The 26131-nt window shown below is 38.8% G+C and overlaps 1 protein-coding gene across 1 annotated transcript in view; it reads left to right on the top strand.

The window, feature by feature from the left end:
• Positions 1-868: 868 nt before the first annotated feature.
• Positions 869-26131, top strand: part of LOC134226901 (mucin-2-like) — a 44138-nt gene continuing 18875 nt past the window's right edge. The window contains exon 1 of the mRNA XM_062708005.1: positions 869-1588. The gene's annotated coding sequence lies outside the window, so the exon portion shown is untranslated. The remainder of the gene's footprint in view (positions 1589-26131) is intronic.

Raw genomic sequence — 26131 nt, forward strand, 5'->3', positions numbered from 1 at the left:
AGGGTGGCTGGGTTCGATTCCCGGTGCCGGTCTAGGCAATTTTCGGATTGTAAATTGTCTCGACTTCCCTGGGAATAAAAGTATCATCAAGCCTCATGATATCCTCTCTGTTCTTCTTATTGGGATTACATCCCCGCATTGGGACAGAGCCGCCTCGCAGCTTAGTGTTCAATAAGCACTTCCACAGTTATTAACTGCGAGGTTTTTAAGCCAAGTTACCATTTTTGCATTCGTATATCATGAGGCTCACACGATAATACTTTTATGCCCAGGGAAGTCGAGACAATTCCCAATCCGAAAATTGCCTCATGATATACGAATGCAAAAACGGTAACCTGGCTTAGAAACCTCGCAGTTGTAAACTAAGCTGCGAGGCGGCTCTGTCCCAGTGTGGGGATGTAATGCCAATAAGAAGAAGAAGAATGGTCGCATATTTGTAACAATCGACAAAAGTAGGGATGGGAGAAATGGAAGATAAATTTGGACCAACTAAAACAACTAACAATTTGGAGACAATTCATATAAGCTTAACTCAAAATCGAAAAATGCAAATGTTACAAATATGCGATCATGAGTAGCATATTACATTGAACAATACTTTTCGGTTAACTTTCTTCCGAATCGTATCATCCGGTGAAGAGCGCACTGTGGCTGTGGGAGCTTTCATGCTGCATCAACAAAAAAACAGTTGGTTCGCACCGAAGACATCTAAATCACTCTCCACGCCTAAGCTTGAGGAAATTATGTGTAGGTAAGCAACTTCTTTAACTCTTCCGCGGGCGCGAGTCAGACCCCGGTAACACCTGCCTCTTCCTTTGGCCGCACCGCCGTCTTCGGATGGACTCTTTGTGAGCGATGATAGCCAACCAGACAGCTTCTTCCCCAGCCAGTCAGTCGGAAGGCACAATCCAAAGCGAGCGGTCACAAATCCGCAGTACCCAACCAGAAACGGATGGAAATCAGTATTGCACCGATGTCCGGGACATTCTGGAGTGGAATTGAGGAATAAGTTTCGACGGTGAAAAAAGTGGTCAATATAATTAATTCCCATTCAATGGAATTAACACTGTAATCATATTAATTATCCAAAGTGAAGAACGAACGTCTTTTAAGGGACGACTGCCTCCTGAGGCAAGTGCAGAAATCGAAAATCCTTTCGAAGAAAGTTTCTATTGGAAAGTGAAAATTATACGTTCTTACGGTACTCGCTACTCAAAAGTGTGCGTTTGGCCAAAGGCTAACGACTCTCCGCTGATCGAGTCCAGTTCAGTCTTGCTCGGTCCGGGAACAGAGAAGGCAGTTTTTCTCGTTGCAGTTGCTTTGGGTGTGAGACAGTCCCGGAGGCTGCAGTAGGTGTTGAAGAAAGAAAGAACGGTCCTCGATATCAACTACATCATCAGCGGAGGGGAAGACCTGTTTGAAGCACCGATCGACGACCGCAACACGAACGCTTCAGCGTGATCTCTTCAAGCTGGACTAGGGAGGAAAGGTGCGCTCGAGCGCATTCCAAGGCGCACATATTCCAGAAACAGGCGCGGAGAGAGATCGAGAAACACAAGTGGACAGCAAAGTGAAGGAGAAAATAACGGTAAGAATTGAACTAGAATCAAGGCATACATTCAAATCAACCTGATTTTGCGCGTTCGCTGCGCGGTGCGCGGCAGAGACACCTTGCGTGAGGGAATGTGTGAATAGGGTGAAAGAGGACTTCAAGTCAAGCGGAAGGTGCTAATGATTGCGTTTTTGGGGATGTCGTGTTGAATTATGACTGTACTGTTGTTGGATTGACGTGAATAGAACGTGGTTCGGAAAATGGGTCAACGCTAATATGTGCTGTTATGTGGCAGGTGTGGAAGATTTTTAAAATGCAGTTCGATGACCTTCGTGATTACAGGCAAAGCTATGAGTTTGATAATAATAATAGTATTTCGATTATAAATACCGTGTGAAACTGAAACCTACTTTATGAATTGGAACAAGGTTAATGTAATGATGATGCTCAAACTGTCAAACTTGGAGAGTCCTTTATCATAGTTTCAAGTATGGGAAATATGTAATTAATTTCATAGCATTATTCTTTTCCCTCGAAAACTTCATATTTATAAATGAATTAGCAATGCTCAAGCCTCATTAACAACCTTCCAATTCACACAAATTTCAAGATGCACAATGAAGCAAACAGTGAGCCACAATATCTGTTCAAGACAAATAATTTGGATGATCATCATCAAGCTGAATAATGAGAACGCTCGTTCGCTGTCGCGCAAAATTCCCCCAACTTTCACCTTTCCTTTTGGCGTGACATTTCATAAGCACTCTGCGCTTGGCAAACGAACGTTTTGCATGGCAAAAATACGAACTATACAATAAAAATCCGTACACTTTCTCATCAGTGAGTTATGACTATTCCTAAAATGGATGCGGAATGTTTTAGATGACGCACAGAAGAGTAACTAGAACAAATTCGTGGACAAAACCCAAAATTTTTTTTTCAACATTTATACATTCTTATATTTTTTTTAGATACTTAAAAACATTCTGCATACTATGGCTATTTCAGAAATGACCCAAAATTTTGTAAAAAAATATAATTAGGGCTCAAAAATGAGGTATTGGATTGGATTTTATCTACTTTATTTGTGGAGTATTTGGAAAATCTGATTTTTACACAACATAAATGTTATCAACAAGCTATTATTAGTACACAATGAGTAGATTATAGTTGTATGTCTCCATTTTGTTCATGTTTATGGTCAATTTATAAATTTTATGTTTCAGGTGATGACCACTTAAAAATCACATTTTTTTTCTATTTTTTATGTTTTTCTTTAGAGGAAAAGTTAATCTATACGGCAAGATCCGGCAAAGATAAATCACTTGGGTGTAACTTCAAGATATAAACTAAGCATTCCACGTGAAAACTCGTCCGCAAACGTCCGCAAATTAGATTCTGAGCTATTTGAATAAAATGCGATTTTTCATCATTTTAAACAAAAATTTTAACATTTGTTCGTAAATTACCACATATAACGAATCCAGGAAAAAAGTAAAAAGCATGCTATTTAGCATGGATTTTGTCAAGACACAAATAGAATAATGGGTCTCCCATGAGTTGCGTTGATATCTTTTTGAAAACCTTATATTGAAATCGCTTATCTATAAATTCTGCATTGTAGAGAAATCTGTTACTACCTAGATTTAGGATGAACCCGTTTTCATTGAAGTGATCATAATTTATGAACGGTGCTTTATTATGATAGTTTCGTCAAGGCTACACCCAAAAAACAAATCTGACAATTATTGTATAAAATCTGGGCATAAACAATTCTGTAAGATTTTTATACAAATATTGTATTAAAATAATACAAATTTGTATTATTTCAATACAACAATTGTATTAAAATCTTGCGAAATTGTATATGCCCAATTATTATACAGTTTCTGTAAGGTTCTTATGCAGAACTGTATTAAAATCTGCCATCCGTTGGTTGGGTGTAGCTATGATATTTTGTGGGCTTCGACTCGGACATGGTAATCGTTGTTGTTTCAAGCCACGGTATATAGAATTTATATTTATTTATTTGATATTATTATATGATTTATATTTTTACTACAGGCTTCACCTTTCCGGACCCTAATTTTTAAGGTTAAGGTTTAAGTTGAGGAGAAAAGAGTGTTTAAGCAAAAAACAGTTTTTATTTTTGTGCATGCGAATTTATACAACCATTTTTCTATTGGGATCTTGAGCATGGGTTAAAATAAGTTAGATATTTTTTTTCCTATGTAAATGTTATAAAATCCATTTAGGGATAGAGCTTTAATTACGGGTTTCTTGCTACTTTGTAGAATATAGCCATTTTAGAATCGTTCGCGTAGCGAAAGCAAGAGATTTTACATAAAACGCGAGGGTTTATTTGAAAACATATGTATTTTGACATTTTTATCCGGTTTTACACTGTTAGGTGGATAGATTTAGCCAAAAAATTGCATTTTCCTGCATAATTGGCAATTATTACTTCGTCCTAGGAATATCAGGCGCAAATAACCGCAAAAAATAGTTTTGGCCAAGAATTGGCTTATTTACTCCTATGTGTGACGCAGAGAAAAAATCCAGAGGAATAAAAAAAATGATCAAAAGTACTGTAACAAAAAAGTTGTCATGATTGTGAATCAGTGTTTCAGATGAAGATAGAGAGATTGTTTTTCTTATTCGAAACTCTTAAATTCTTTTTGATATTCATATGAAAGCGTGTTGGTATGATGTGCCTTGCTGAAGACAAATTATGATGATGATATTTTTATTCTTAAACTTCATTTTTTGTTATCGACACGATCAAAAACATAATGTATTCTTGCATATCAGTGAAAATGTTGAATTTTTTATATCCTACATTTTAGTAGGGGTTTTCCATGGCTTCTCTTTATTTTCTGATGGATTTATCTCAATTGCTCGAACTTGTGCTATTCTGAATTCCTTCCTTCCGAATTGCAAAATAATTTTAGTGGTGTTTTCTTCTTCTTATTCTTCTTCTACAATGGCTCTACATTCCAACTGGAATTTGGCCTGCTTTTCAAGTTAGTATGCTAATAGCATTTCCTCAGTTGTTAATTGAAAGCTTTTCTATGCCCGCCATTGCATGAGTATGTATCTTGTGTGGCAGTACAATGGATTCACTATGCCCAGGGAGTCGAGAATGTTTCCATATAATCTTATTATAGGATTAATCCTAAAATATCCTAGACCGGACCTAGAATCGAACTCGCCATCTCCGGATTGGACCCCATTTTAGTACTGTACACAATAAAAACGTTATAGCATATAAAAAGATTCCATTCGATTCGACTAATGTTTCTATCGCCTTTTAAAATTGCGGATTTTTTTGGAGTTTTATTTTAAATTATAATCTATTGAACACAAAAACATGGATTCAAATATTGACATAGCGTGAATTAAGAAAAATAATTAGAGCAGTGATCCCCAAATGGCGGCCCGTGGGTCGCATGCGGTTCTTTAAGCCTTTTCCTGCGGCCGGGAAAGATTTTTTGAGAATACACTACATGTGGCACATTGATAAGAATAATACGACAGGGAAGGCTTTTTATCATTCCCAATATTTCGTTGCACTCGGGAGCCCGTCAAGTCATGATGATGTTGAAGCATGATTTATGTTATGTAGGTCGACAGCAAATATATTTCGATGTTATCACCTTGGGTTATGATAGTAGCAAATTGGTATTTATTCGCAGAATTAAAGGAACTAAAAGTTAAAGTACAGGTAAAAATAATGTCATACACTGCTCCGTGATAAGAATGCTTTTATTTTTCAAAATAGGTTTGGTTTTAGCGAAATTGAACTGAAATTTTGTTGGATTTTTACTTCCTGCAAACACGTTGACTGGATTCTGTTCAAAATACCACTCTTTGTTTTTTTTCAGAATTGGGAACAGCTTCTATTTAGAACCTTCAAACGGGTTCTGTTTAGAATCCCAAACGGGTTATGTTCAGAATCTCAAACAGACTCTATTCATAATTTTAAACAAATTCCGAAAGGATACTGCTTCGAATCTCGATTGGAATTGTGTTCAGAATCGCGAACGAATTCCAAACGGATTCTGTACAGAGTCCCGAACCGATTCTGTTTAGAATTGCAAACGAATTTTGTTTAGGATCTCAAACGAATTTTGCTCAAAATCTTGAATGGATGCTTCTTAGAATCTCGAGAGGATGCTGACAAAAATCCCATATGGGATTTTTTTCAGATCCTTCCGTTACTTGCTACGACAAGTAACATGAACTATAGAAAACATAAGATCGAAACTACAGAGTCGATCGACATATGGAAAAACCGCTTAAAATATTTTCTCCCAACTGAGACGAAAAGATGCTTCGGTGAAGTTTAGTGTCAAGTCCGCTACTGCAAAAAGGGTACTGAAGACTAAAATTTAGCTACGGCGATAAAACCTCTCAATTACATATTTTATTTGAAAAGATTCACAAGGAAAAAAATATTTTGTTCAAATATACAATATTTTGTAATATGATATTTGAACTGAAAAATAATTGTTTCAAATATACTGCGGCCCGCTTCAACAGCTCGACATTTCTGTGTGGCCCTTGATAGTAAGCATGCTGGGGACCATTGAATTAGAGTATCGGCAGGTATTGCGCTTCGGGACACATCTCTTAAACCGCAATCGCATCTTGAAGCTAAATTTCAACTAACTGCATCGTAACTTCTCGAGTGAGAATACACGACTATGGAAGTTTTTTTTCACATTAACAAAGTTTAAAAAAAATGGAAGTTTACGGCAAAATAACCTTTCTATCTTTGGTTTTGTAGCCTGTGCCGGGAATTGGACCCTGTCAGGAAGACCTTCCGTAACCCTATGTAGTAAATTTCCATTTATAGTCGTTTCAGTAATCAAAACTTTAGTTTTCTTTCCACAACTGCAGGTGCTTTGACATACCATACATTTGTGGGCAATATTGCTTGCATAGACATATTTGAATTTTCCTTGGTCATTACCCTTTCGTTTGGCAAGATAAAACTTGTGTTCCGGTAATTGAAAGTCCATTTTAAAATTAATCTCATCGCCGATCAAAATACATCAATTGTATTTCGTCAGAACTTTCTCGACCAGCATTCTTGCGTGATGTTTGGCAACCAGGTTCTGTTTCAGGGTCCTGTTGAGATGCTTACTGACACCAGAGTGCATGTAATTAAGAGTGGCGACACTGTCAGAATTGGAACAGAATTCATCTGTCATTCCCATACAAAACCGTGTTCCAAACGAGCAGGAGACCTGTCAAATGCGGCATTTGTCGCCACTCTTAATTACATACACTCTGTCTTGCACCATACGACTTGAAATCTTCGCGCCGACAGAATATTTGAGCTATGGTGTAAGGCGTAGTGAACCTTTTCGCTAAATCACGAAGGAAATTCCAGAATTGTTCCGAACTGCTCTACAGACTTTCACTTGTAGTTTCTGGTCTTTTCTACGGTTGTTTTGTTCTACGCGATCCAGCAATAGTGTTTCCCGATAACGTTTGACAATTTTAGATACTTTGAAATCATTCCTACTGACCATGTTGGATTTCCACCGTGAAGGTGCAAAATTTGTTCCCATCTCTTCGTTCCATTTTCGATAACTCTTGAACGTGAGCATCAATACTGATGAAACTTTCATCATAAATTAAACAAACCTTCCGCAACGATGTGATGTATTTTACTTTTCGGTACGACCACCAGAGGCGCCGCAGTAATTGGAAAGAAACGGCCAAATACTAAGTGGATCAAGCTTTATATTCATCTCATCGCGAAACATAACACCAATTTCGTCGCATCTTTTTGGTAACAAGCGTGCTCACTGTTGAAAAAAATCACCAAAATGTGAAACAAATCAAACCCCGTTTCATTGCTTTGTTTTTCATGGGATGAGTATCGGATGAATATGAGATGAAGTCCAGGAGCAGTAACCCTACTCAGAAGTCATATTAACCGATTCAATACGGATGGGTCATATATGACTCAAGAGGAAATTAGGTTGTCAGAAATCAGTTTTAAGAGATAGAGCCTTGCTTTCTTCAGCAAAATCGTTCAAAATCAACTTTTTCATCCAGAAAAATATTACACCGGTCAGGTTACGGGCACTATGATGATTTAGAGCATACGAACTATCCTTGAGTTGTAATTTTGATGTTCTAAGGAACACCATACTTCTTCTTCTTCTTATTGGCATTACATCCCTACACTGGGACAGAGCCGCCTCGCAGCTTAGTGTTCATTAAGCACTTCCACAGTTATTAACTGCGAGGTTTCTAAGCCAGGTTACCATTTTTGCATTCGTATATCATGAGGCTAGCACGATGATACTTTTATGCCCAGGGAAGTCAAGATAATTTCCAATCCGAAAATTGACTAGACAAGCACCGGGAATCGAACCCAGCCACCCTCAGCATGGTCTTGCTTTGTAGCCGCGCATCTTACCGCACGGCTAAGGAGGGCCCTTAGGCCCTTCGACATCTACGACACTCCAAACTGTCCTTGAGCTCAGATCTCAATATTCAAAACGAGCAACATGAAGATCTTTGATGTCTCAACTATTTGTATGAGTTGAAATAGCTCCACGGGACTTCGTTACATCATTATAGACACATCACAGAATACGTTCGACATCTACGATACTCCAAACTGTCCTTGAGGGCAGATCTTAATATTCAAAACGTTCAACAAGAAGATCTTCAACGTCTGAACTATTTTTATGAGTTGGAATAGCTCCACGAATCTTCGTTACACCAGTTGGATAGTACAACTTGCCCAAAGACGTCCGACATTACTCCGACCGAACCAAATTTCCTGGGGGTGGAGTTGAAGTTGTACAACATGTTGGACCGTTACACGCATTGAAAGATTATCGGGGCACCGTAATTAGGCACTTCTGAAGACCAAAATCATCGCGGCGTACTACAAAACTGAGAATTTTGGGGAAGGTTGTTGCCCCCAGTGGTCCGGTGCCACTACGGAGATGAGCACTACGTGATATAATAGAACGGTGCCCGGGACAATTTTACCGACTTTCTGGACAAAACTTTGTGGGCTTCCAGCTTCCTGGATTTAAATCCGCTTAACTTTCTTATTTAGACCGTTGTAGTGTCGAAGCTGAGTTTTTTTTTCCTAGAGTTATGAAAAAATTTCTTCAGGAGTTAGGGTTTAAGGGTTCCTAATTCAATTTCCACAGGAACTGCAACTTTCAAAGGAATTCATAAAAGGAAGTTTTTATTTTGGAATTCCAAACAAGTTTTCAATTTGAATTTCATAAAAGAATTTGTAAACGAATTCTCGAAGGAATCCAAAGGAATTTCTGATGTACATAATTTTCGAGGATTTTCGAAAGGTATTTCTGAAGACAAATTGAAAAATCATTGGAATTCCGAAAATAAATTGGAGGAACACATTGGATGTTTCTGATAATATACCTTCGAAAATGCAAAGATTGTTATTATAATAAGATTTTTTGCCTTTCTCGTATACTAAGTATACGTAAAGGCTATATGATCGCTCCAAAAACAAACTTTTTATAGAAGGCCCGGAGACCCATAGTGTTATATACCGATCGACTCAGCTCGACGAATTGAGGTGATGTCTGTGTGTGTGTGTGTGTGTGTGTGTGTGTGTGTTCCGGCCTCTTGAAAGGAGGCTTCCGGGCCTCTTGAAAGGAGGCTTCTGGGCCTCTTGAAAGGAGGCTTCTGGGCCTCTTGAAAGGAGGCTTCCGGGCCTCTTGAAAGGAGGCTTCCGGGCCTCTTGAAAGGAGGCTTCCGGGCCTCTTGAAAGGAGGCTTCCGGGCCTCTTGAAAGGAGGCTTCCGGGCCTCTTGAAAGGAGGCTTCCGGGCCTCTTGAAAGGAGGCTTCGTGTGTGTGTGTGTGTGTGTGTGTGTGTGTGTGTGTGTGTGTGTGTGTGTGTGTGTGTGTGTGTGTGTGTGTGTGTGTGTGTGTGTGTGTGTGTGTGTGTGTGTGTGTGTGTTGCCCTGACCCTGAAACAGAACAAGTTGCATTCGACGCAGAATCCTGTCCCATTGTTTTCTATTGAAAATTGGCCAGATCGGACTATGGGCTCAAGAGTAATGGCCAAAATACTATTTTTAAAATGCACGAGAAAGGCACCATCACCGCTAGATGGATTAATCAGGGTTTTTTGAAATATTTTTATCAGAATATGTTTAAAGGATTCTGCCAGTGCCGTCTCAAGAAATCCCTTCGGAAACTCTAGGAAGGATTTCTAGAAGTTGCTAAGAAATTTCCGTTAGGAATTTCTTCAGATTCCCAGCATTAATTTGAAAATTCTTATTGGAATTCCTTCGCCCATTCATCCGGATTTGTTTTAAAGCCTGTCCACGTTAAATTTCGAACACCCATCTTCCTATACGATTTTTGAAAATTTTCTCAAACTGTTGAGACGATAAATTCACATGACAGCTGAATATCTCCGCTTTAGGTGCTGCTTTCAGTATGTTTTAGATTCCTTTCGAATTGATGAAAAGCGAAAAATCAATTGGACATTATTTAAGTGTCCGAAATTTAACGTGGACAGGCTTTAGCAACTCTTCCAGGAATAACTTCCCAACAAAAATTCACTATTTTAACTGACATCAGTGTGATAATTCAATTCAGCGCTTTGTTTAATTATGTCTGTACTATTTCTTATCGTAACTTCTGTTCAAGCTTTGTTTACACAATTTTGGCGACATTATACAGCTACAACTTCTCATTTTGAAAAACCACTTTATTAACTGATTCGAACAGAACAGTTTTAAAAGTCATGAATTATTTATGTATTACCCCACGAGTATAAAAAGCATGTCTTGAAAATAAATCGTTATTTTCAGATAAATCAAATTTTTCAGATCTAGAATCTAGATTTTTTCTCAAACAGAAAAAGCATAATGTCTTCTTCCACTGTGCCATAGATCAGATAAATCAAGACAAAATTTTCAAAACGACTTATCTGCTTTTGTAAACAAAGATTCAAACGACGATTAGACGAATTTGATAGCTCTCCCACGCAAACCAACACCATCAACAGGTAGCGGAAACCTTCACCTATCTATTGATGGTGTTGGTTTGCGTGGGAGAGCTATCAGATCCGTCTCATCGTCGTTTGAATCTTTGTTTACAAAAGCAAATAAGTCGTTTTGAAAATTTTGTCTTGAAATGTGAAATCCAAAGGACCAGGGTTAAGAAGGATGACCAATGCTTGCTTATTAACTTACTCTTCAAACTCAATTCGACCACCCTTTTAGAGCATCACATCATAGTTGAACGGAGAACGCTAAAAATCATTAGTTCAGCACATTATTAAACTTCCCCAATAATATGCTAAAATGTGATAAAACGAAAACGTTAGTTCGACTTCAAATAAAGGTAGTAAACAAATAAATAGGCCAAGTCGAGTATTAGTTGGATCAAAGGCTGAAATGAAATCTGTCTAGTGAATTATTTAGCATCCATTTTATTCAGCTACGAAGATCACAAATGAACAACAATTCAACCTAGATGCTTATTTGTAGCTTGTCATTGATTGTTGGATTTAGAACTTCGTAAATTTCATTCAGAAATCTATTGAGAGTTCCTTTGAGAAATCTTCAGAAATTTCTTACGAAATTCCTCTAGGAAATCCTCTTAAATTTCCTTTAGAAACTCCTCCGGAAATTCCTTTAGGATTTCTTATTACATTCTCCAATAATTTTCTCGTAAGAATTCTTTCAACAAAATTTCCGGAAAAATGCCTGCAGGAATTTTGAAAGGAATATTACATTGTTTTACTAAAGGAATTTCTGAAGAAATTTACAAAGGTCCCAATAGGTTTTCCGAAAGAGTCCCTGTAGGAACATTCAAATGAGCTCCTGGGGAAATTTTATAGATTATTTCTATATTTTATAAATTTTAGAAGAAATTCTTGGAGAAATTTCAAAATGTATTTCAGGAGTAATTTTCGAACAAATTCACAACGAAATTACAAAGAACAACCTGAATAAGTTTGCGAACAGAATTTCTGAAGGAATTGTTGAATAAATTTCCTGAATAATTATTAAGGAATCCAGGAAAAAAAAATCAAATGGAATTTTCAAGCAAATACCTATTGGAGTTTTCATATACATTTTTAGATTTCTATAGGATTTCATTCGGAAGTTACTTCAGAAACTCCTGCAATAATTCCTTTAGTAATATCTAAAGGAAACCCTTAGGGGCAAGCCAGAGTAAACGCGACAAGCGATGCGTAGCGACGGAACTCAAGTGAAAGAATAACAATTATTATCACTGGTCATCATAATTGCACTGGTCGCGTCATGTCGCATCGTACGTAGTGTTCACTCTGGCTTGCCCCTTAGGGAGTTCTTCTAATAATTTATTCGGGAATTCCTTTAAACATCCGGACAGTAGTAAGATAAAACACTGTTTTGAATCTGGAAGTAAGACTCCATGCCAAATCGAAAAACCAAAAAAAATATCAGGATTACAGTCGATTTTCAAGAATTCGTTAGGAATTTACTTCAGAAGTTGCTTCACAAAATTCTCCAGTATTCATCAAGGTAATATTTCATGAAACTATCTAAAAGTTCGTTCGGAAAGTCTTCCTTTCTCGTGAAAAATACCCTCAGGAATTAATTCGGTTATTCATCCAGAAATTCTTCCAGGCCTACCTTCAAAAGATCCTCCAGAAATTCCATCGTAAATTTTCCTAAGTAATACATCGGAATTTTCTCCAGTGGTTTATTACTAAATTACTCAAGGAATTTCTTGAAAAATCTTCCGCAAATAAATCTAGAAATATCTCCAAAAAATTATCTAAAAATTCTTTTGGAAATTCCTCCGGAATTTTCTTCAGGAATTCCTTTACCTAATCTTCAGAAATTCTTTCAGGTGTTACATTCCTTCGGCACCCGTAATTCCGCAGAAATTCCTTTCCTTTCAGGAATTTTCGAAATACTTGAATTTCTCTGTATATTCCTCCAAGAATTCCTTCGAAGTTTCATGAAGGGATTTTTTTTCGGCAAGGAAATTAGTTAGGGGATACCTAGATCCAGAAATTCTTTTGGAAATGCATTAAGATATTCCTTAAAAATTCCTATAGGGAAATCTTAAAAAAATCTGTAAGCGTCTTGAGAACTTTTTCGAAATATCCCGAAATATCGAAATAACGAATTATTCAAGGAATTTCATGGTTGGAATTCCTACGGAAATTGCATCGGGGAAGCCTTCCGAAATTTACTTGGGAGAAATCCTTCAGAAATTTCTTTTCTTTTTTCTTCTCTCGAACTTTTTTAAGAAATGTAATTACTTCAGGAATTTCTCAAAGAATTTCTTCCAGTAATTTCTTAAGAAATCCCTTCGGAATTTCGTTAGAACATCATCAAGGAAATCTTTCGAATTTCTTTATGAAATTCTTTGGACATTCCTCCGGAAATTTAATTAGTCTCAAACCTTCGGACATTCTTTTAAAAAAATTGAAAAAATTACTTCAGAAAATTTTCACTAAATCATTTTTATGGACTCCTCGATTTTAGTCAATTCTTGATTCACCAAAACTGTCATAGCTCCAACATTTCTCAACCGATCTTAGAAATTAGCAAATCGTTGGAAAGAAGAAGAGTGTGTCCTTAATAATAAAAAAGGGAGGCAGCCTTATTGAATTCGGCCGCCATCTTGGATTAATTTTTGGAAACTATTTTTCTGCTAAATTCACAACCACCGATTTTGAATATCAATACATTGATAGAAAAGATGATGTTTTTTCTATCAAAAGTTATGTACGATTTACCAAATTATGTTTTAAGGTCCATATGATCAACAAAAAAATGTCGTCTTCAAAGCGAGTCTCACAATCGTTTCACGGTTGTCTTATCCAAGTCATTTGGTTTCCTGTAGGTTGCTAGTTTGTTATGTTCCTAACGATGCTCATTTTTTGCATGATCGGATGGCGTACGTATGCTGTCATAGAGAATGTACAATTTTTCGATTTACCAACTTCAATGAGAGTAAAATTTACAGATTCAGAAGTACCTCATAAGGAAAATCAAGCTAGCATGTTCATGCAAGTCCCTAGAGCCCTTGCGTATTATATGCAGTTCAAATAAGTTTAATGCAGATGTTCTAGGTTCTCCAAATTGTTCTGGAGTACAGATCAATTAGTCTACCAGATCAACCACCCCTTGTATCAAACCGAAATCATCTCCTTGTGTATTATACGCAGTTCAAACAATATTTACATGAAAATGCTAGCTTGATGATCCTTATATTATCGTACAGGAAACCAGATGAGTTGGATAAGACAACCATGAAACGATTGTGAGAATCGCTTAGAAGACGATCGGAGTCAGATGTTTGAAATCATAATTCCCATGATTTCTTGATCGCACAATTCGACATAATAACCAAGAAAATGTACTTTCCAACAAGTAATTAGGTTCAGGTTTCCCTTAATACAAGTTGCCATATAAAAGCAATGCACACAATTGTAATTTTTTTTAATTAAACGGATAAGGTGAAAATTGCATAAAAAGTTCAGTCTCAAGACGAATCATTGCACAGAAATACCATGCTTCTCCATATGCTGTTATGCTTATATGCTGCTGAACAGTTTTCAACATTGCTACCTTCCGTTTTCCCTGGTAGGCCCATTTTTGTCTGAAAAATGCTTACGGGATATCGTAATAACTTAGATTATGGTATCAATTTAGTATTTCAACTTCTATGAATATGCAATCATGCAAACATAAAAATGACTTCAACGCCATTAAAGCGACGAGTCTTCTCCAATTTTGTGACTAAATAATCTCGGAGTTTTCCCAATCAATCAACTAACGCCGGTAACCAGTCGATTCTAGAAGTCGAAAACTACAAATGTAACACATAAGCGTCGCGAATACAAATTTACTGTCGACCAGAATTAAGCAATAATTTTACCCGCATTAATAGCGACAGTGTATTTAATTATTTTTGTTTTTTTCAAAATTGGTCTTGTTGTTAGCATAGATTCATAGTTAGATAGATAGATTTCAAGTGCATGAGAAAAGTAAAGTCTAGTGAACAGTTTCTATCGATCACAGTTTATTCATCTTTTTACTATAGTAAATTATGACGAATTTCTGATAATGTAATCGCAAGAGTTGTTTGTTATCTAATCTGCCATTAAATTTCTTCTGCGTTTCCTGCTTATACACATTTATTAAAACTCAGATTGAAGTGAAAACAATTTACCAAAAGCATAAGGCTCATTTGGGCGATTTCTCTAAAAATGCTCAACTTCCTGCCTAAAAAGTGACTCACGGGCTGTAGGTTTGGATTCTGAATTTTCACGTGCAAAAAGGTTATTTAACAGCAGATCTATATTTTTTTAGATAAAAAATCATAAAGAATTTTCCTTGATAAAGGTAAACTATCAAGGAAAATTCTTTGAAAACTTTGTACTCGCAATGACCATGGCAAACATCCCCAAACTTCCCAAGATGGGTATGGTTGCTAAAGGAAGCAACGGAAATAAAATTTTGCACCGCAACGAACGTCGAAGAAATCCAGTCTGTGGGTAAAAGTAGGTTAAGCACCTGGGCGCTGGCGCTGCTTTGACGAAACAAGCAAAGGTAATTCAAAGTAGTGCGCTGCGCAGATAAATACTGTGCAGCATGTCGCGCACATTCAAGCAGATCTCGTCAAACGCCGTCACCTCGCTTGCGCCTCTTCCACATCCCATTAAGGTCCCTTGGAATTATACTCTCATATATTCCGCGACATCATCATTTATTGTTACTTTTACAATATGACAAGTGGTGCTTGCGTTTCATTTCAACACCAACCGCCGTGGAAATCATCAAGTAGGCGAGCCTGCTCTGTATCTATGGAAACCACAGCACACTTGATGACTGACTTCCTAAGTGAGTGGCGTCTTGAAGAAGGAAGAGCTTTTCAAAATAACCCGCAGACAGCCGGTGTTGTGTGAAGATATGGGAAAATTGTATATCTTCTCGATGTAGCTTAAGTCGCTCCTTCGAGCGTGTAACAGTTTGCTTAATCACGGTCGCGCCGGTGTCGTTGTCGGTATAAATGCAGTTTTATTTTTCACCCGGCGCGGAACCCACTGGCTGGGAGACTCCTAGGTTTCAATGAACGAGTTTCGGTCGCACGCGATTTGTGCTGTGAATTTTCACTTGACAATTATAAACCGTAGAAAGGGTAAGCACAGTGATTTAGTTTGTCGTCGGTCGGCATGTGTTTTAAATACAATGCGCTGAGGGGTGGCGCTCTTGGAGGGAAAGTCACAATAAAGGTACGCTGCAACTGAAACTTGTCATTTTACACACGTTCTATATTCCCATTTACTATTTTATTGACGTAGGTTTCTCTCAAAACACTAAAATGAAAGTTGGTACAAGGTTAGATTGAAGCTCATATCTATCGTTGTATGTTAGACAATGATTTGATTCTTTCTATCTTCATCAATATTGTCAAGTCGGGAAAGAAAACAATTGTTGAAGATGGTGAAGCTTAAAAGTTCACCTTTTATAGTTGACTTTAAACTAATATCACTCTTCGAGAGAGAATGTCTATCAGAGTCGTGGTAAAACGTGATTATTGAGTATGACCCACAATCATTAATTAAAAAATAGGATTCTGATTCATAGGGAACGAGATGGTATATTACCTTTAAAATTTGAAGAATAGATTAATTAAAAAAACAAATTACTAAAATTTACAAAAAAAACTAAATAATCAAGGTGACTTAACAGAACATAAATATTTTTTTGTTAAATTGATGTATTAAGCTTTTAAATAGCTATACGGTTTAAACAAATTCGATTCATAATGTGGAAAGATTGTTCAATATACATTTAGCAAACTAATGATTTTCAATTCGTAAAATCTCAACAACAGAATTGCTAAATGATGAACAAACAACGTATAAAGAAATGTATTTTCACAAAACTATTACGGAACGCGGATTTCAATGCCAACAGCTAGATTTACCGTCAGATTTAATTTAACATCGATCACATATCAAGTTACACAACAACTGGCGAAGGAAAATTCAGTGATATCTACCATTGTCTGATTCCATGAGTTCAATGCATGCCGTAAATCATACTCAGACATTATCACCGCTTTCTAATATCAATCATAACGAATAAAATCGAAGCAAAATTCACCCACTCGACATCGAAACGAACAATAGATCCATCGATCTGGGTATCAAACTGGCGGTCGTTAGCCTATCGGCTCGGTTGAAAAGCTATAATAACCTTTGGTGTCGGCAGACAGCCGTGCATTATAGCTGCTGACGGCCGGAAACTGGTCGTTGTCCCGCTGCTATCAAACGAACTCGGAAAATCAATAATTTTAGCACTCTGTGTTTGTATTATCGCCCCTGGGTGCCAATCGCTATGAAGCTAAAAATCATTCAAATTCATATAATAATGCACATATTTCAGTCCATTTTCACTCTGGTGGTAAAAGAAATGCAAAACTACAGAAACCGTATTTCACTCCAAATGGGTACGACAAGTGATTCTTTTCCGATGAAATCGACCGTGAATTGTAATGACCCTGTTGTATCGCTCTTCTCTTTCGATGCTGTATTGGGTTTCCACCTACAAAACGGAACCGGTGGTGTCTGGTCAGTGTTCCACTTTTGTCAACCTGTTCACCATAATCAGAAACGTACGCATCATTTCTCGCATGTTTCCGTTCCATGCGGCCAAGTAGCTTATAGGCGCATTCAATAATTACGTAAGCGTGTGCGTGAACTCTCTTTACTCTTTATTATCAAATTTCAAGATTGGCAAAATTATCCAACTTTTTTTTATCTTGGTTTTCGCTTTCTTTTTAGTGGAAATCGTTAACTTTAATTTCTTTCGTGGATACATGGTTGGTTATAGCAAGTGATCAGTCCACTGAAGTCTGCCGTATTTTATATCAATGACAATACTTACTCCGGAATTGGCATGGGAAGTTCTTCAGAATTTCTATTCTATAGGTTCACAAAATTGTTTTCCAATCGCGCTTGGACAGAGCCACTGTTGGTCTGGGACTCGGCAAATTAGCGATGGTGCTTCTTTTCAAACTTTTAAATAATGCTGTTAACACAAAGATTTTTTTTTAAATTCTTTATTTACATGTTTTTTTAAAATAAGAAATTAAGTTCAACTCAGGACAACGAACCATTTTGGTTAATTCAAACTGGTTTTACTCTGATAAAAATAATACACGATGGAACCAATTGATTAATCCGTCTGTTTTATTTTATCACCGTGCAAAATCGTCATCTTCATAAAATGGACACTCCCTCGTACTCGACTCGTCTTGTAACAAATATAGACTTACCACTTAACAAGATTTAAAAATAATTTTCCGATCGAAAGTCCAACTGGTGGTCTCTGGCGGGGTGCATGAATCATAATTGTTTAATAAAGGCTTACTCGTTTGAGGATAGCAATCATAGCGAACAACATATGGACATATGGCCATTATTTTCCAGTAATTCAAGATCTCTTCAACTCAATAATTATATTCTTCGTTGCTCGATGATGTTTCAACATATCGAGTGAGTGCTCACTTCAGATTTTGATTGACAACCGAAATGTTTACAGTGCCATAAGTAGACTTACCCAGTGATGATCGTCTTCTCATATCATATTGCCTCATTATTTCATAACCAAAAGAGATTATCGAAAACCATAAGTATCCTAACTACCGAATAGTTAAAAATTTGCAACGTTCCAGCGGTAGGTTCAGCAGCTTGTAATTTAAACGAATAAATTCCCAGCTATGTGTTCGGTGGCGTGGCACGTGCTCTCGATGGCATGACCATGCGCGAAAAGAAATCAACCGTTCGACGGGGTGCTTCGGGCGCGCCATCCAGAAATAGTGTCTTGTCCAGCAACAACCCCGCAGATAGATAACCAAAAGCGAAAGAAGATAGAAACGGTTTTCCCGGACGGTTGGATCGGTGTACGTACAGCCTTTTTGGAATTGCGTGCGTTTGTGGATTTAAAGCGTGGCGCGTTTGGCTCTCGGTTCCGGCTGTTGTATTTTACAGCAAACGAACGGGTTAGTGGACATGTGACCCATTTTTTGTTATAGTTGATTGAGCGATAATTAATGCGAATGATGATGATTTCATCAATGATTGGATGAGATGTTGGATAATTCAAAAAATAAATACGATAGTATCGACATTAACAGTGTGGTAAAAGCCAAGTTGATGGTAAAATGAAAACATTCAATTCTATGGGATCTCAAGTTTTTGGCCTCAATTTTTCTGTATTATTTTTATGTAAGCTTTACCCAAAGTTGTGTGTGTGTCCGTTCCAAAGTTATGTGTGTGTCCAATCTAACCCCCTTTTTGGCGGTGATGTTATGGAAGAAGCCTGTATTACAGTCAGATTTATTCCGGAAGTTAGAAGGTGCTTCAGTGATTCATTTCAGATTGCTTGGTATTTCATGTCCAGTCCGTGGTCACTTTTGCTTACAATAATATAATAAACCCCGCCTGTTTATGCTACCATTATAAAAGAGATAATGGATCCTTAAACAAACTTCTGGAATTGAAATCCAGCGCGTATTTATTCATTTTTGTTGTTAATTGAAATCATACTACATTGAAACAATCGCACCAAATTATTCCATTTTTAATGGAACCTCCATCCCGCAGGTGGTTTGGGCGTAATGCTCGCCTCTGAATGTCGCAGTTTATCACGCGGGCCAATCACATAATATTTTTCATATGTCGTAAGAACTTTTTTTAAAACAATGTAGAAAAACAATTTAGCAAAACATAAAAAAAAATAACGGTAGCCAAAAAGTTCACGTATACTCTTTAGCACGGCACATGTTTTCAAAGTTGGCGGACATCATAACTCAAAAACCGTTCGACCGATTTGAACGTCCGAAAATCACATTTTTTAGGCCTCCAGAGTGCACTACCTTCGTAAGCAAATAGGTATAATACATTTTCATTAGCAACGCTATTATTCATGGCTTGAGAGAAATACCCTATTGTGAATAAAATTACATCATTTTTGTTAAATTTTACAATACATATTTCAATATCAGGCAAGATATCAGATTATTATGGAGACGCATGATCTGTTTGTCAATCAATCAATCAAAAAAATAAAAATCTATTCGCAGGTGCATATGAGAAGAACCACTTGGGTAACACAAAACTGCTTGAACGTTTTGCAATTAGGATAAATTTGATCAACGCGTGACTTTATCGAAATTAATTTATTGGCTTTTTTCGGTAATAATTATACTACCTCAAAGCAAAAGGGAGTAGATGGAAGTAATGAAGATACAGATTCGATTGACACTTTGGACGGCTTGTTTCCTTATATGGCCCTCTGCTAATATTTAGTTTCTATTCATTTCACACACACATAGAGCGTGTGTTACCGAAAAAAATATCCTGCCTTGTTGTGAATTCTCGCACTAGTGGATCTGCCATTACTGGAGGGTTAGGACGAGTTTCCCTCAATTTGCACCGTGGGCAATCGGGTCTAACTTTGGCATACATCTGACGGAGCCATGCAACGCAGAACTTTTGACGAACCTCGTTGATCACCGATTCGTGGTTGTGATGATGAAATTTGTCGTGGTAAGTCCATATGATAATGAGCGTTATCGGGTGATCACGGGGAAGAATGAATTAACTGCGTCCAGAGAAACGTACTTGCATGCTCCTGTCCTGCCTTTCATACGCAATATTCCTTGATCGTCAAGAAAAGGGACCAATTTGAACAAAGGGCTTCGTTTGGGATGCGCAGCGTCGTTTCCTTTGCGACAAAGAATTGATATCTCCGCCTGAATATGGGAGCTCTCTGCTTGTTGAAATTCTTCCACTGTCAGACCACCATCCATTCGAGAGAACCCTTTGGGACGGGTGTTTCTGAAGAACCGGAAAATATATGCTGTCGAACGAGCCAGCTTTCTCCAATTCCGAAAATTGTTGAACGGAAACTCTAACTTCGCCGTTTCATAATGAATGTGAACGTTGGCGCGTAGCTCCTCTATAGTCTCCGCAGTACGGACAGGCGTCATTGGCCAATCTGCTTCTTGTTGCCAAAGAAATTCAGGCCCTTGAAACCACCTACTAGCGTTTGTGAAAGAAGGTTGTCGCTAACGAATCTATAACAAAAGGTCGAAAGACAAAAGGCCGAAAGGACAAAAGGTCGAAAGACAAAAGGTCGAAAAGATAAAACGTCGAAAGGGACAGAAGGTCGAACGGACAAAAGGTCGAAAGGCACAGAAGGTCGAACGGGACAAAAGGTCGAAAGGGACAAAAGGTCGAAAAGGACAAAAGGTCTATCAAGAACAAGTTGATAAAAAGTTGGGTGTATTCCAAAAGAATTTATGAAATGCATTTAACTTCAAGCAGAAATAACGCACTCATCCAATCAATCAAAGTTGAAGAATGAGCAATTTTCAAAGAAGGAGTAATTACTATAAGACAATATTATGAATATCTAGATAGTTCTGAAAGAGATAAAAAAGATTGTTAATGAGAAATGAATAAAGCTTGCATATCGCTAGACAGAGTTTTCCTATACAGTTGGCAAAAATGCTCTTTTATTTTTCACTATTTTTAACAATTAAATAAAATTCATCCAATGAGTGCCAATAATACATGAATATCTAGGATTTCTGAATGCCACTTCGATCTGTCAAAATAGTGCAGACCGCAGCCACGCAGGCACACGCATTGAAAATACACCGGCGTATAATACACGCCGGTGTGTTTGATCAAAGTGACATTTAGAAAACGCTAACATCCATCTATTTTGTCCTTTCGACCTTTTGTCCCTTTCGACCTTTTGTCCTTTTCGACCATTTGTCCCTTCGACCTTTTGTATTTCTACGTTTTGTCCTTTCGACCTTTTGCCCCTAACCCGTCGCTAACATTTAGTTCCTTTATCAGCTACATTCCACTTAGTGGGAACCCATTTCCAGTCGAAAACTGCCGTCAGATCCTATATTGCGCCCCGTGCAGTCACAAACTGACTGTATCGTCGGTGATCTGCACATATTCATGAAAGTGCGTTCCCTGAATCCGTCCAAAAAACACAACGAGACACATCGAGATCTATACCACGTATGATGAACTGCGCCAGCCTTGCTTCTATAAGTGCCGCTTGAAGCTCTAATCTGGGGATAGTGAGGTATTTGAGAGGAGCAACACGAGTCTTCTCGGTAACTAACGAGCACTCGACTATGTCGGCTCCTTCGAACCGCAGGTATGCCACAGCAGTCATTCCATTTTCGCTGGCGTCGACGAAAGTGTGTAGCTGTACTTGTGTGTGCTGCCCGAGTGATGTTTGAAGCCGTTAACACCTGGGAATTTGTAAACGCTCAATTCCAGGAAGAAGCTTCAGCCAAATTTGACATTTGTTGAAGATTTGTTGCACCTTCTCATCCCATCCTATGCATTTTCGGTAAATCTCTTGCAGCAGCAGTTTCAGGAAGATGAGGTAGTGCGAAATTAAACCTAATGGATCGTAGATTGACATCATAGAGCGAAGCACTTCGCGCTTCGTGAGAAAACGTTTGCCGCTTAGCAGGTCCTCTCCGAGTCTTCTCCAGTTTATTTTGTACGTGAAGCTGTCGGTTTGCGTACACCACCACCACACCAAGCACGTTTTCAGTTGCAAGAGTTGATACCAGGTCGAGACTTTTCCTAGTGCTTGGATTACCACGAAGCGCTTCCAGAACTTTGGGAGAATTGGACATCCAATTCCGAATTTCATTGTGCACGAACCAGACGGATTTAGCCAGATCAATTGCCTCTTGCTCGGTTTCTGTGCTGCTCAGCATATCATCGACATAGGTGCACCGTACAATTGCTCGTGAAGCTTCCGGATACTGTTCGTTGAAGCATTCTGCGTTCTGGTGTTTTACGAGGTGTCGCTGGGGAGCAGGATGCACCAAACGTCATCACCTGCATGACGTACGTTCTGGGTTCATTATAAGCCGAGTCGTCTCTCAGAAAGAATCGCTGACTGTGCTGATCTTCCTCGTGGATTGTGGATTGCGACCTGTTGAAACATCTCGTGTATGTCACCACATATCGCAAAACGTCGTCCGCGGAATTGGTAGAGAACGTGCATCAAGGGTTCCAGCAAATGACGAGCAGTGACGAATTCAGAGATACTCCATTCGACGTCGCCGTTGCATCCCAGACGAGTCTCAACTTCACAGGTTTGTTACTAAACAGATCGGCATGTACCAGATGCGTTCATGACTTTCTGACAGTTCTTCGATAGTAAGTCTACATACGTAGCCTTTCGCTATGTAATCCTTCAACCTCTACTTCGGTTCGAGCTAGATCGGGATCATGTTCCATACGGCGTTCGAGGTGGTTGAATCGCTTTGTTATTTGGCAGATGCACGTCATCGTGTCTCCACAGTAAACACGATTCATACTTGGAACCGTTGTGATGGGTGTGTTTTAGTAAAAGGTTCATGGCCCGCTTATCTTCATGCGAACGGACCTGCTTTGCCGGTGATACAACACCGAGGCTTTCTAGAGAAAAATAGTCTTTTACCGCGTGATTCAAATCCATGTCGGAGCTGGTTCCAGCTTCATGACTATAACAGGAAACGTGATATGTATAGTGGACCAATAGATCAGTTCGAGCTCCTCCATAGATTGTCCAACAAAGATTGGTTTTGGGCAACCGGGCTTTCCTTCACGGCTCTTTCTTACAAGCGTAGCATTGGCGTGCTGAACGCCTACTAGGATACACCTGTGTTCAGAATAATAGCAGCGGAAGCCGTTTTTCATACAAAATGGTCAACTTTGACAAGCTGCAACTTTGTACCCCGATGACCGATTGAGCTGAAATTTTGGCAGTGAACTACATATATGATGAATTTTACACATACTACGTACGATACTACGTTTTTTCGAATGACGCGTTCAAAAATTACGCACTAGGTCAAATCGTTCAAAATAATAGCAGATTTTATTTTTGATATATTGGTCAATTCAAATGTCAAATTCTACAATTTATATTTTTTAAACTTTAAACTTAGTATCTCGCACCACCTGAATTCAAATTGATAACATTCCAATCAATTGTTTTATTGATATTTTCAAAACAAAAACTGCTATTATTTTGAACAATTTGACCTAGTGGGTAATTTGAACGCGTCATTCGAAAAAAAAATTATACTTACTATGTGTAAAATTCATCATATTTGTAGTTCACTGTCAAAATTTTAGCTCAATCGGTCATCGGCGTGCAAAGTTACAGCTTGTCAAAGTTGACCATTTTGTATGAAAAACGGCCTCCGCTGCTATTATTCTGAACACAGGTGTACGTGTCCGAGCATCTCGATATGAATGCACAGGTACTCCCTTCAAGTAGTAGTAGTCGGTTTGCCATTGCTCCATGTTGAGCGATTGACAAGGCAGTTGCAGCTCCTTCACAGTCCGGACATCATCGAAATGAAAACGTTTCCCCTTCAATCCGGAAATTTCAAATTGCACACTACGTGACTCATCCTCCGAACGGTGCAAACCCCCCAGTCCATTTGAGGCAGAGCGGGTGGCGCTCACCGGAAAAATTCAGTTCCTTTGCTAGCTCCTCGTCCTTGAATGTACAACGATTCCACTTCCGTAAACTACGACCGGAATATATCGAAACAAAATGGAGCTTGAACATGACTGATGACTGATGTGTGTTACACGCCTACACGTCCCGCCAAGGCTTCATAGTCACCGACGTCTCTGCATTTCGAATCGAATTCGCGAATCGCTGCCCACTTTCCATCATATGAGAGTTCCTGAAACCTTTTGTATTTTGCGGGAGAAACGCAAACTCCTCTTCAGACGATACATTGCGACTCTTTTCTCTTCACTCCAGTTGATTTCGGTGAGCTGCGCCACGAACCTTGTTGATCCTCATTTCTTCAAGTTTTGAGTTACTCAGTGTGAGTGTTCAAGAACACTTTAGGTCTTCTGCGAGGCTCCTGTTGCACTTCCTGACTTTTGACTGGCTCGGTTATCAAACAAGCAAATTCAGCCATGCCGCAAATCCATTTGCTGAAGGCCGCCAACATCTAGTATGGCGCGCCCATTACAGCTTGGTTGAAGCCGGAAGCTTGGTGATTAGATCATTAGTAGAGACGAATCGCGCATCAGTTCCTTCTGACCGCAGGCATCAATTGTTGCTTCAAGATTTTGTACCGCCAACGCGACCCTAGTAGCACACTTCAGCTTGATTTGGTTGCAGCAACTCCAATGTGACTTAATTTGGTTGCATATAAGTCACATTGACTGATATGTGACAAGCGTGCAACTTGGGGAAGTCTATCATCTTATTGATTGAGTCTGGTTTCAGCGGAGGCATTCCGAGTATTTTGTATTTTTGTATTTTTTGGTTTACAAAGCGTGGCTGCCCAAATCTCAGCTTGAGCGCATCCATTGCTCTATTTACCGTAGACGGATGGAGTAGGAAGGGGCCCTCCTTAGTCGTGCGGTAAGATGCGCGGCTATAAAGCAAGACCATGCTAAGGGTGGCTGGGTTCGATTCCCGGTGACGGTCTAGACAATTTTCGGATTGGAAATTGTTTCGACTTCCCTGGGCATAAAAGTATCATCATGTTAGCCTCATGATTTGCGAATGCATCAATGGTAACTAGTCTTAGAAACCTCGCATTTCATAACTGTGGAAGTGCTTAATGAACACTAAGCTGCGAGGCGGCAATGTCCCAGTGGGGGATGTAATGCCTTAGAATGCATCACAGCAGCGAATGCATCTCCCTTGAGACAGTTTCTTAGACGAATTATATTTTCATCACTGGTGTAACCGCACATCCGGGACGTGCTTTCGTAAGTTGAAAAGAAAATAGGCCATCCCTTCGGATTCCCAGTGAAAATATGCAGATCTCTCGCAACAACTTGGCGAGCCGTGAGTTGATTACGAGACAGACTACAGGTTAACTGGATGCTTCTTCTTCTTCTGAGTCTTCGGTGCTTGAGTACTCGTAGCTTGAGTCCGTACTATCGTCCTCATCTGGATCAGTTCCGTCCAACCAGCCCTTCACCTTCGAATCACCGTCAACTGCATCATTGTCTATGTCCTTGCCTTCATCATCTTCAAGATTGGCACGCTGTATTGTTTTCGATAAGCTTCCTCTTGTCATCCAACAGTTTCCGCTCAGCCTCCAGTTGTTGCAGTTGTAGTTCTAGTTTCATCTTTGACGATTTCTTCGATGTAGCTGACTTCACTGATTGTGCCTTAGAGGCTTTTCCGGCAAGAGAACTGTTACTTGCTGTTGATTCTGCTGTTTTCCCGCCATATATTGCTGCTTCTTCATCGTCCCAACGTTCGATACATTTTCCTTTACATCTTTGGATTTCTTCTTCTTCTTTTGCTAGCTTCAACACTTGTCGTTTTAGATTCTTCTCCCACTTCACACACCGCCACGGTTTGTTCTTGATTTGATCATCCACGCCCAAGCAATTATAATGGTGCCAATTACCTATCACAGGCGTCACACTACAGCAATTGACTGTTGTCGGCCGATTTACAGGTTCGACAGTTGTAACCGACCGATTGCTGCTCTTTCGTTCGCGAA

This window comes from Armigeres subalbatus, chromosome 3 (genome assembly GCF_024139115.2).
Source record: "Armigeres subalbatus isolate Guangzhou_Male chromosome 3, GZ_Asu_2, whole genome shotgun sequence".
Classification (NCBI taxonomy): Eukaryota; Metazoa; Arthropoda; class Insecta; order Diptera; family Culicidae; genus Armigeres; species Armigeres subalbatus.